General features: G+C 35.8%; 1 long non-coding RNA gene across 5 annotated transcripts in view; it reads left to right on the top strand.

Annotated features, from left to right (window-relative positions):
* The first annotated feature begins 702 nt into the window (after positions 1 to 702).
* LOC106869933 (uncharacterized) overlaps positions 703 to 13,833 on the top strand; it is a 32,488-nt gene continuing 19,357 nt past the window's right edge. For 2 of the 5 annotated variants that reach the window (XR_001409469.2, XR_001409464.2), the window contains exons 1-2: positions 703 to 859; positions 12,605 to 12,968. This is a non-coding gene — a long non-coding RNA (uncharacterized LOC106869933). Of the gene's footprint in view, positions 860 to 1,532; positions 1,704 to 12,604; positions 12,969 to 13,833 lie in introns of all 5 variants that reach the window. The other 3 variants (XR_001409467.2, XR_001409466.2, XR_001409468.2) reach the window with 3 other exon arrangements.

Here is a 13,833-nt window from a genome sequence, read left to right as displayed (position 1 = left end):
CTTAAAACTCCGAAATTTGAAATATATATATTACAGTTACCAATTATATCTGCATTTGTGTGTGTGTGTGTGTGTGTGTGTGTGTGTGTGTGTGTGTGTGTGTGTGTGTGTGTGTGTGTGTGTGTGTGTGTGTGTGTGTGTGTGTGTGTGTGTGTGTGTGTATGTGTGTGTGTACGAGTGAGTGGGCAAACGAAAAACAGAGCACTTAACCAATTTATTGAAAGTTACATGTATGGATCAAAACAGTTTGATTCAAATTCGTTGGCACTCTTGAATGTTAAACGTGATACTAGTCATCCAAATTCAAAATGGCTGACGACTAGCATCACGCTTGAAACTCAAGGCTACCAGCATATTTGAATCAAGCTGTTTTGATCCATATATATATATACATGTGTGTGTGTGTGTGTGTGTGTGTGTGTGTGTGTGTGTGCGTGTGTGTGTGTATGTATGTATGTATGTATGTATACCAGGTTGAGTCAGAAGTTTTGGGGTCTTATTTTGTATTTCAAGATTGAATAGTTTAATAGTTCATACATATTACATATGAAAAGCATTTATTAATCAAGATATATTCCATCATATCCTATTGTCTGTGGCCATCGGTGTACCATAAACAAGTGGCTTTACACTGCGTCCTTTAGCTTCGTTACTTCGAACGTTTTAGCACGTGCAGTTCAAATGACGATAGAGATGAGCGTTTCCTTCAGATTTTCATTTCGTTTCTTCAAAAATATTCAAACAGTGGACAATTCGAAAGAAAGGAAGGTTAGGTGTATCAGCTGATGATCGGAAACAAGGAACTCTAATTAGTGGTGATCGGAGTTTCTCACTTACCATCTTTTAAAGAATACTCTGCGTTTGTACTGAGTCTTTTATTTATTAATGTATTGCTTCTGGTGAATCAACAGTTATATATATATGTATGTATGTATGTATGTATGTATGTATGTATTATTTATATATGTATGTATATAATACAAGTTTTCCGAAGTTTCTTCATTCTGTTTTGTTTTTTATACATTCAACCACGTACTTTCACATACCAACTCTCTCACCCTATATATATATATGTGTGTGTGTGTGTGTGTGTGTGTGTATGCATGGTGCTATTATATCTGTGTGCATGTTTGTTCATGTGCGTATATGAGCGCGTTCGCATGTGTGTACGTATATAGATATGAAATTTTCAAACTACTTAACGAAGTTGCCAATGGGAATCTCTTACAGAACATTCTGTAAAATCATCAATTTACCAAATTAAATGAAGCGTCGTTTCCACTCAACGGTACATTTGCTATCGCAAACGGAATTTTTTTTTTCTCCTGGTATGTGTGTGTGTTAATGCGAATTTACATGTTTCCCTGTCTATGTGCGCACTTGTGTGCGAAATTGTTTACTGAATAGTGGATGTATGATTTTGTTTTGAGAACTTGTATGCATTGTATCATATTCTTATAAGTATACAAACGAACCAATAGAAATTATGTCAAAATAAACACAGGATGTTAATATTTATATCAACTGGATAGGACGCCGTTCCGTCGTAGGATGACACACGTTTGCCATCTGAGTGAACTGGAGCAACGTGACATGAAGTGTTTTGCTTAAGAGCACAATGCATCGCCCGCTCCAAGAATCGAAACTACTATCTCACGATCAAGAGTTCAACACTCTAACCACTAAGCCACGCGAGTGTGACGGTAAGGTTTCAATATTTAGGAGGTTAAGCTATATTAGAATTAAGATTGTTTTGAGTTTATCTAAATCACTGGTTCTCGACCATTTTTTATCTATGGACCCCTTTGATTCCTATTTCCTTCTGGTGGACCCCCATAGCCATCCAATGTTTAAAAACTAGTCCAATAGACGCTGCTTTCAAAATTCCCGTTTCGTTTTTCACCCATTCACTTGTATAAGCTTGCAACAGAACTCAATGAGAGACCGTTTCAGGGGCTGGAAACTTTAAATTTAGCTGTTTCTTACTACAGTAAATACATCTGAAGCAAAATTTTTCATGAACCCTTAAAATGCCACTGTGGATCCCCAATTCCTTATTTTGTTTGCGTGGACCCCGAAAGCCTTATATGGACCACCAGGGAATCATATAGATCCTGGTTGAGAACCATTGATCTAAATAGACCAAAGTCGTTACCGTGCAGGGTAAACCCTGAGTGAACGAATATTTGATACACTAGTTTGAAAAATATTTTTTCATCTTGAGCCATTAGACACCAAGGGTCAGCCGCGGCACATTGTTTACGTTTCGTTTTGTTTTTCACCTAAGAGGATTGCGTTAATTAACTAATATCTTTCGTAAACAAATCCGGCCTCGTTTTAAATTAAATATTAACGCACAATAAAACGTTATTAAGTATCTAATATTGTTCGCAATCAAGGCACTATTATATATATTTCCAGCCCACGGCGGAGACCCCTCAGTGTGACACTAACAAAATTACCTCTTAACTCTGCTCATCTTTCAACTGGAATTAATTACAGCTGCAGATAATTAATAGCTAGCTGTGTATAGATAACTTTTTTCAAAGGTATATTGTGCTAATGTGAAGTAAATAGATATAGGACCTTACTCATATCTATTAATGGGAACCCTTCACTGAATTATTTCTTCCTACCTTTCTTTCTTTCTTTTTTCGTCAAGCAACATCTTAAGGATTTGACGACCCGCAGCACCACCACTACAACTATCATCACCATCATCATCGTCGTCGTCGTCGTTGCCGTCGTTTTCGTCATCGTCATCATCATCATTATCGTCATCATCATCGTCATCACTACCACCACCATCAACCACCATCACCACCACCATCATCAATCACCATCACCGTATTCAATCGTCACCACCATCATCGATCAACACCACCATCAATCAACGCCACCATCAATCAACATCACCATCAATCAACACCACCATCAATCAACACCACCATCAATCAACACCACCATCAATCACCACCACTACCATCATCGTTGTCGTCATCATCATCATCATCATCATCATCATCACCATCACTACCATCATCATCAGGTTTCGCGTCCTCTTAGCAGGTTGAATACTATATATTTTTCCCATTCCTGTTCTCCTATTGTCTTTATACTCTCATTCATTGTGTTTGCTTAAAATCTGTCCTATCATTGATGTTATCTATCCACATAATAATTGGTTTCATTTCTTCATATTTTGCTATTTTTGCTATTTATTTTTTCCTATCTATTAACCGTCTCTGTAATTCTTCATCTAATTATTATCTAAAATATTTCAGTCTTCCATCTTTGATGATGTCTTATACAAATTTTCTTAGTCATTTCTTTTTTTATTTTTTTTTACCATCTTTAATATTCCAATCATTGTTTTTCTATTCTATTCTATTCTATTCTATTCTGTTCTGTTCTATTGTATTCTATTCTGCTATGATATTCACAAAAGTCTTCTATACGCCCACGTCTTAAATGCTCTTAATTTGTTTGATAATACGTTTGTTAATGTCCACGTTTTACCTTTATATAGTATTGTGGATCATGCAACTTTAATAACGAACTGATCACAAGCTTAAACTAACAATTTATATCTTTGTTCTCTTGAATTTATTAATCCAATCTAATTTGGGCGTAATTAACTACCATTGCCTTTTAATATGAGACTTCAAATGATCCACCCTCTGAAACCTTACAACTACACAAATCACACGTGTCCGCACACTCCATTATTAATTTCATGTTATTTCGTATAATTATTCTAAACTCAATTAATTTACTAGTGATGTTAACCACAAACTCGTAGTTCTATCCTCATTATTTTCCTCTAAACAACATTACTTTACTAAACAGAATGCTATACAGTAGTCCCTAGACTATGGAGGGTGTCACGTTCCAAAGTACCCCGCGAGAGGTGAAAATCCGTGAAAGAGAAACAGTGCTGTATTGTATATTTTCTTGTATTATTTTTATAATTTGTATATATTTTTATTATAAATGCAAAACATCACGGAAGAATCGACGTAAGCTTATATAATAAACCGCGATAGGTGAACCGCGATAGGTGAACCGCGATGTGGCGAGAGATTAATGTAGTTATTCCAAGAAGACTTAAACACAATTCCTTCCCAAATATGACTTTCACCTGGCTTTAACCACCTTCATAACTACAACACATACTCACTCACACACACATACATACACACACATACACACACACACTCATGAACTTCCTAACACATATACACACGTACACAAACACGTGCTGTCGCACACGCGCTGAAACACATACACACATACAAATATAGACATACGTCTATTCAGCTATGTCCTCATTGTTAACAATCAAACCCTCTTTCCTTCTCCCTCAAACAATTCTATACGTTAAAAGTCCGACCAAACTTTAAAATTTTTTAATCATATTTATTCAATATTTATTAATTTCATCTAAGTTCACCGTGATTAAATAACCGTAATAGTAATGATTTTAGCATTTTAATTAAAGAAAAAACACTAAATCTCCCTTCAACAAACATCTTAGAATTAAACAAAATACAAGTAACGTCCGCCCAACCCCATTATTATTTCCACAGAAATTAATTAAGTTCCTTAATTCTCATAGCTAGAGCTAGATCACCAATTTTCAACTCTATTCTTTTCTCCCAACATAACAAACATACTCCTATTGATCAGCCTGCTACAGTATTACTTTTAGATATAAACACAATTCATTCCTATCCCTGCCCTTTACTTTCTCTTTGATTGATATTAAAAATATAGTAAAATGAATAAGCGGATCTCCGTCAGTTTCGAGGAATGAGTATTACAGAAGTTCGATCAACTGAAATGCTAACTCATTTACGTAAGGGATAAAGGCCGCGAGCTGAATGAATCATGAGCACACCGGACAAAATGTTGAACAGCATTTCTTTCGGATTTTTGCGTTTTGAGATCAAATTCTGCCGAGGTCGACTTTACCTGTCATCGTTTAGGTCTCGATTAAATAAGTACCCGACAGCCTTCCAAACTTCAGTGAGATACAAACAGAAACAGCAGTGCCAACAAACAGGGTACTGAAAGACGAAACCCAATATTTACAGCAGGAGTAGAGACGAAAAAATTTTCAAACTAGGAAGAATTCTTGTAAAGCATTAGCAATGAACGGCAGTTTCGATAATTTTCAAGAACAGGCTGTCCTGTCTATTGTAAAGCCACATAAATGCAGGGAGTCTCTTTGACAATGTTTGTTCATACTGCAAAGCTTACAGATGGGCTGCTGAATTGAAATCTCTATCTTACTTCTACTTCTATGATACAGATAACAAAATTGAGAATCGTCTGTGGCATAGAAATTTAAACAGTGAGATGCTGAAAGCAATACAGAATGATTTGCACCAACACAATACACACATACGTAGTTTTAGAGCAGCCATTGAAACTGTAGCGTTAAAGGATTTCGATATTCTTGTACACAATGACAAGAATAACAAACCCTTTAATTCACATTGTCGAACTTACAATCTTCCAAAGGACTCAAATATTGCTGCTATTCATCCAGGGGATAAGTGTTGGCCCCTTGGATGTTATTGTTCACAAAAGAGGTGGTAGTCTACAAAGAATCCATCAGTTGCATCAATCATATGATCCTCTGCATTATGTACTGCTATTTCCCTGAGGGGAGGATGGATTTCAGGCAGGTTTGAAAAGGAGAGACAATCGTAAATCTTCTAACATTGACTTCTGTTGTTATCGTTTTCAAGTGAGGAAAGGTGACTGCAACACTGTGATGAAAAGCAGGCGACTAATGCAACAATGTGCTGTATATGCTCAGGCTAAAATGGAGAACTTACTAAATGATGCAGTAAGTAAAAAATGATGCAATTAATGCAGGCAGACGAGTTGTTCTACCTCCTTCAATCTATGGTTCTCTTCGCTTTTACAATGAGTGGTTCCAGAATTCAAAGACTGTGGTTCGATACATGGGAAAATCCTACTTATTGCATTACAATTACAACAAAACCTAACTGGGATGAAATTTTAAAAATACCGTCTGGATCCTGGTCAGGTACCTAGAGACCGTCCAGATATTTTTGCAAGAGATTTCAAGCTAAAATATGACAGTCTCATTGATGGCTTACTCAAACATAATATACTCGGTAAAGTGGTTGCTCACTCTACTACCAGTGAATGGCAGAAATGAGGCCTCACTCATGTTCACATTCTGCTGATAATAGCTGAAGACTGCAAACCCAGGATGAGAGATGCCATTGATCAAGTAGTATGTTGTGAGATAAAGAGATCAACCCCTGGTAAAGAGATCAACCCAATACTGCATAAATTTATTGGCAAAATATTAATAATTATCCTTGTGGCCCTCAAAACTGAGATATTATAATGATTTTGTTTGAGGAGATCAGCTTGACTTTTTTGTTATTACATTTCTGATGAAATACGCTTCTTTTGTTTTAATTAATTTTGAAAATAATGAAGAATTTAGAAAAATAACTTTGTCGTTATCAAAGTACTTAGAATATAAACTGACAAGAAATTTTGATGGAAAGCTTTCATTTAGGTTCCTTCCTTTTCAAGAAAAAAGTTTGTATCATTGAACCAGGAGCAGTTTCGTCGATGCCCTCAGGACTAGACTGCTGATTTATGTTATCGACCCTTAAAGAAATAAAAACAAAATTGACCTTGGCGAGAATTGAACCAAGAAGGTAAAGCTTTGAAAGACACATCGATCTGTTTTCCGACACTTTGACGATTCTTCCAGTTCACCGCATTTCACTATTAATAATAATGGTTTTGAATGTTGGCAAAAGGCCAGCAATTTTAAAGGGGAGGGTATTAACTGGCTACACTAACTCCAGAGTTTAACAGGTGCAATTTTATCGATCGCGTAAGGACGAAAGGCAAAGTCGACTTCGACGAAATTTGAACTACTCAGAACGTAAAGAGCCGGAAGAAATGCCTCTAAGCAGTTTGTCTGACGCGCTAACGATTCTGCCATCATAATGCTTTAATACATATAAGAATAACAAAAACAACGAAATGCCGACTATAGTATATTTCTTTGTCACAATCTTATAAATATGTAAGTTACGGATAAAATTATTCGAACCGAATCTCAATACATTACTGGTATTACGCCACCTAGAAGATGAGAGGAAAAAAACACAACCATAACATGATATGAACGTATAACGCACAAATTATATCACAAAGTATTTGTCCAACGCCCCATTGTCTGCTTGCACATTCAATAGACTACATTAATAAAGGAAAATGAAGAGTAAAATTAGATTTAATTATTGAAAATTGAACTTGAAATCTTTATATCTACTTATCTGTCATTTACTCAATAAATTCTTATGATTGTAATGTAATTTTAATCATATCGGTTTAGGTCCGCCGACGGTGTGGGAGAGGGTGATTGGCTCAGTGCTAATCACACAAATGGCTTTACAGTAGGACACCATAAGGTCACGCACTTCCAATAATGTGTGGATTGGCAAATTGCTCCACTATTCAATAAACGGAACAGACACTGACCATTACCAAATTGCTGATCTTTGATCTCACTGCATGGAAATGAAATCTTGGAGGATTATTCGAAATAATCTTTCTGAAGTTAAATACACACATACATGCATACATGCACAATTGTGTTTTGAGTGAGATGTGTGTATGAGTGTGTATGTGTGTGAATATATATATATATACACACAAAGACACAAACACACTTAGATACATACATCTACACATACATACATTCAAGCATGGATGCATACATACATGCATGAATTCATGCATACATACATGTGTACATACATAACAGATCAAGGGGTTTCACACGAGTACATTTATATTGAAAAAAAAATGAAGAGAAGAAAATAGCTGAAAGTAAGACATTATATATATCTTTAATGAAGAAGCTACCGGTTTCCATCGTTTTAAAAAGACGATCTCTTCATACTGAAATGGTTATCATTGGTGAAATGAATATATGTATATGAAATGGTTATCACTACCGAAATGAATATATATATATATATATATGTATATATACACGGTGGTGCTCCAGTATGACCACAGCCACTTGGCTGAAACCCATAAATAAATAAATAATATATATATATATGTATATATATATATATATATATATATATATATATATATATATATATATATATATATATATTCATAAATACGTGTGTGCGTATGCATATATGTATGTATGTATAGTTTGCCATTTTAGTCGTTAGGGGACGGTATGGCAGAAGCACTAACTTAACCACCTCTGCTGTACCTGAGATGTTTCTAGAAGGAAGTGCCTAGCCCCAAATAGACTAATCGCCTTTCTACTGACAGATTCAATGCAAAGGAAATACCAAATAAATACGGTAGCAGTAAGCATATATACCTGCGTAAGTGTCCTGTTTTCCGCATGTTCTGTAGGGGCCTACTCCCTTAACTTTCTTAAATGTTCAATAAATTACTTCTCAAGACCACAAGGGTTTATTATTATAATGGGTCTGGTTTACACAGAGCCAGTCCCACACTTTCGCCCTTCGAACTTACATTGGTGTGGTCAACAAATGCCACAAGCTGATTAGATATCAGAATGTAAGTTTAGTATGGGGTTACCTTCTTGTAGTTGAACTGCTAAAAATCTGAAGGGTCTCATCTGCCCCAGGTCCATTGCGGGTGTCCTTGAGCGACCTTCTTCGGGAAGATCGTCCTTGACATACTATGTAGCTGGGGTTCGTAATAGATGGTATTCGTCCGGATCAGAGTAAAACTGCTTACAATTGTGGCTAAGGTGTGGTACACTCTCTATACAACCTTGAATTCCTGAACGATGACCCTACTACCAATGTAGTTTAAACCGTGTGTGTGAGTGTATGTGTACATAGATATATACACACATATATATATACATATATATATGTGTGTGTATGTATGTGTGTATGTATGTATTTGATGTATACAATGCTGTATAGATGTGAATAGAAATGGACATATATTTCGATTATAAGTGCAATCATTAATATTTGTTTGGTGTCGGTTATCACTGGTGATTTATGACAATCTACTTCACACAACTTCATTAATGTTAAGAACTTTGGACCATAATATATAACTAAATCACTTGATTCCGATTTAAATTTATGTTTAAGAGTGAAATGGTTTCCAAATAACCTTTGCGCGAATTAGTTGTCTCTAATAGAATTTTCATCGTTCTTTGCACAGCAAATTCATTCTCCTTTCAAAATCAGCTTTTGGTTGGGAAACAGATTAATATCTCTAAGGATTCTTCCTGAATAAATTTGCATGTTTGATGTTACACCATAAATATATACATACCAACACACACACACACACACACACACACACACATATATATATATATATATATATATATATATATATATATAGATACATACATACAAACATACAAATGTACACATATATACACATATATGTATATGTATACACATATCTGTGCATTCACACATATACATATGTATATATTTAAACTTCGTATATATGTATATATCTAAACTATATATATATATATATATATATATATATATATACATACAAACATACATATGTATGTATTTAAACTTCGACACATCTGACATTTGTAAATGTGTTAGAAGAATATATATTACTGATATATATGTTAATATTTATGTATCTATGTGTGTTTATATGACTCCCTCTTTCTTTCTCTCTGTATATACATACATACATACATACGTACATACATACATACGTACATACATACATACGTACATACATATATTTATAGATATATATAGGCATTGGTACGCAGCGAACTGAGATATTGCATCAGGTTTTACCAAAAGCTTGGTGATACTCAAATCTTCCAGATTATTCAGCAGGCCTTTGGCAAAGATGCCAAGGACAAAACGCAGATCAAGTAGTGGCATAGCTGCTTTAAACATGGCCGCACCTCAGTGAGGAGCAAGGCACGCTCAGGCAGGACATTCACAAGCCGAGAGAAAGAGACGATTGAGAGGTTTCGTTGAATAGTCATGGAAGACCACTGTGTAACAATTCAGCAAATTGCTCATCAAAGGGGAATAAGCAGACGATTAATGCAATCCATTTAACGAAGGATTCATGGATCCGGAGAGTGTCGGCGAAATTCGTCCCCAAATCACTGGCGGATCAGTAAAAGCGACACCGCATGGAAATCGCTCTGGAGATGTTGGATTGTGCAAACCACGTCCAGACTACATGAAGACCATCTCTGGTGATGAGACATGGATTTATGGTTTCTAATTAATGCGTTCGATAATCTTGCGTACAAATGAAAATCCCATGAGCGCTCACTACAGGTCTGTACTTTAGGTGTAACAGCCTGGAACTGACGCAGATGGAGAAAGTAAAAGAGAAAGAAAAAGAAAACAGAACCGAAGAAACGATTCAAGAATTATTTAATTACGTCATTTTACATGTGTTTGAATAGGGATAATTGCTTTATTGTGCAACTGAAGCCAGGTAAATTTTACAGATCGAAGAAGTTTATGAGCTATTAAAGAAAATGAGAAGTACTTGTCTCATTTACTATTGTGTGTGGGTGTTAGGTTTATACTATATCGTAAAAATATTGTAACATCTCATTTGAATCTCTTTGTCTACGTGTGTCTCTATGCACACACACACACACACACACACACACACACACACACACACACACATGTCCATAGTTTAAGTTTGAAATTAGCTAAGAGAAATAATTCGAATTGCCATCTATTTGAATAACATAGACAAATACCGGTTTGTCGAATACCATGCAACAAAAATTATTTATTAAAATTATCTCCGCCTCTAGAATATTTCATGATTACCAAATGATAATATGACCAGTTCCACTTGAAAAGGACAGACAATTTCGAGATTCAAGTATTCTACAAAACTGACATGTTATTTGATAAAGGGACGGGCTTATCGTCTGGAGATAAGAGGATAGTCGTGGAACCCATTATTTTGTTGTTTTTACATGAATCGCTACTCCATTATCGCCCCACTTTTCTTCAACGCCCTTTGAAACTTTCCATCGTCCCCAAGGGGCAATACCGCCCACTTTGGGAACCACTGGTTTGGACGTTTAAAACAAACTTATGAAAATACGTTGATCAAAGGCGGCGAGTTGGCCCTCTCCTCCAAAATTTCGGGCCTTGGGCCTAGAGTAGAAGAGAAAATGCTTTGGTCAGGCTTAGATCACTAAGATTCTCTCGCTCGTATATATGAATACCTGGTTAGGAAAACTCTGATTATGATCTTAGGTGGACTTAGCCGGAACTGATATTGTTATTCCACTTAAACAATGGGACACTTCTATTGTTTTTTTTTAGTAATTTTAATTTCCACCCGTGTAAAATACGCCTTGTGTGCGTGTGTACGTATGTGTGTTCATGTATGTATGTGTGTGTGTATGAGTGTGTGAATGTGTGTGTGTATGAAAGAATGAAAGAGAGAGAGAGAGAGTGTGTGTGTGTGTGTGTGTGTGTGTCTATGCATATATGTGTGTATGTGAGCGTGTGAATGTTTTGTGTTATTGTATGAGAAAGAAAGAGATTGTGTGTGTGTGTATGTTTGTTTACGCATATGTGTGTGTGCGTGTGAATGTATGAGCGTGTGTGTTATGTAGGCGGGTGAATATGTCTATATGTGTATATACATTCTTGCACGTGCATTGAGGTGGCTATAAAATATATACGGACACCTACAATTACACAGATTTTATCCGTTTCCAGCCAATTATTTACTTTTCTGCTCCGATCTTAAATCCGCGAAGCTTTCTAGTGACATTAATCTGAACAAACACGCACAACTGCACGCACGCACAAACACACACACGCACACGCACACGCACACACACATACACATACACATACACATACACATACACATACACACACATGAACACATTTCTGTTTGTTTCTAGGTGTATTTGAGTGTTTCGGTCTCCGTATGTATGTTTGTGTGTATGTTTTTTTTTGGGGGGGGGTGTTTACATATATATGTGTATATATGTAAGTATATACATACGTATATTACATGCATACATATATATATATATATGTGTGTGTGTGTGTGTGTGTGTGTGTGTGTGTGTGTGTGTGTGTGTGTGTGTAGACATGTATGTGTATGTGTGTATATAGATTGTATCTGCGCGTATATATATATACACATAGATATATACACACATATATATATACATATACATATACATGTCAGTGTGTATGCGTGTGCGTGTGTCTGCATGTATGCTATGTATATTATACGAATGCAAGCCATCTTGAAACGTGTAGTCCAGCACCGATCTTCTTTGAAACGCTCTGATTTGGACAGACTGTTCTCTCTGTTCATACGTGTTACATCCAACAGTGTCATTTTCAGTAGTTATGTGTTGCACAGTCGTTCTGGAATTTAATCTGGCTGCTCAATTCCCTTCAGATTGACAAGAATGCTTGCCAAAACTTTGAACAATGTTATTTCTACCATATAATCTCACGAAATTGAATCTTGTATTCTTAAAAGCTAATTCTCATTTATTTTCGTATTACAGATCGACCAACTCGAATCAGGCAATTTGTATTTTGATTCCACCTCTGGCTCGGACGTAATTTCATGTTGGAATATATGGACGTATGTGCGTGCGGAAGTAGCGAAAAGGAACTTCAGCAGATGAAAAAGAGAAAAGAAGAGACGCGCATACAGGGTTTTAGTTTGAAATAAAGAGATACGAAAGATAAAGAAGATAGATAAGGATAGACAGAAAGAAGAGCAAACTAACGTAACAATGGAGCGATAGACAGAATGCAATGATTGTAATCCTTTGTACACACTTTGTTGTTGGAATTTAAGATCTTCATAAAAGGATAAAAGCGAATGGCTAAGAAAATAAGAACGCTTTCTTCTTTGAGTCAAAGGTGCTAGCATTTCCTGATAATCGAGTTCAAATACACATACACACACGTGCACGCGCACACATGCATACACACATACATGCATACACACACACACATACGCACACAAGCAAAAAAACAGACGCACACACACACACATGCAGACACATACACGCACTCACACCCACACACATACACACACACACACGCTCACACACAGATATATATAACACACGTACATACAAGTACACATATAAATGTGTGAGTGCGTGTGTGCATGTGTGTGAGTGTGTGTGTAGGTGTGTTTATATATGTGTGTGTATATTTGTATCTGTGAGGGGGGTGTCTATGTGGGTGTATATTTTATTGCACTGTTATTATTAGTGAGTAAAGGCACCTCTGTACGCATGCGTCCATTTGTGACCCTAGGCTTCTAAAATGGAAAATCTGAAATGTTTCACAACATCTTTCGCCCAATTAATTATATAAATGAAGAATTTATACCAGCATTTTTGTTATTTACTTATGTATTTCTTTCTGAGAATGCCATATTTTCTTGGTTTCGACTTAAGACCTATATTTCCACCTATGATAATGGGGGAAAGAAAAATTCATGGCCGAGTTTGATAAAAACCGAAATACAAAAACTAGAGGTTTCGGAATTGTTTACAAGATAATGTTAAAGTCTGTCATACCGGCCATGATGAAATACCACAAGGTATAGAAAATACGTATTCGCCTTTATATATTTAATCCTTTATATTGAACACTCAATATTTCATCTATTCAATAAGACATATTCCATATATTCAATAAGGCATTCAATACTTTATTTCATTGTACCATCCATTTTTATATTATATATTGTATATTCCATATTCTATATCCC

The sequence above is a fragment of the Octopus bimaculoides genome, chromosome 10 (genome assembly GCF_001194135.2).
Source record: "Octopus bimaculoides isolate UCB-OBI-ISO-001 chromosome 10, ASM119413v2, whole genome shotgun sequence".
Lineage (NCBI taxonomy): Eukaryota > Metazoa > Mollusca > Cephalopoda > Octopoda > Octopodidae > Octopus > Octopus bimaculoides.
The sequence above is the reverse complement of the archived record's forward strand: the minus strand, read 5'-3'. Positions and strand labels throughout refer to the sequence as shown.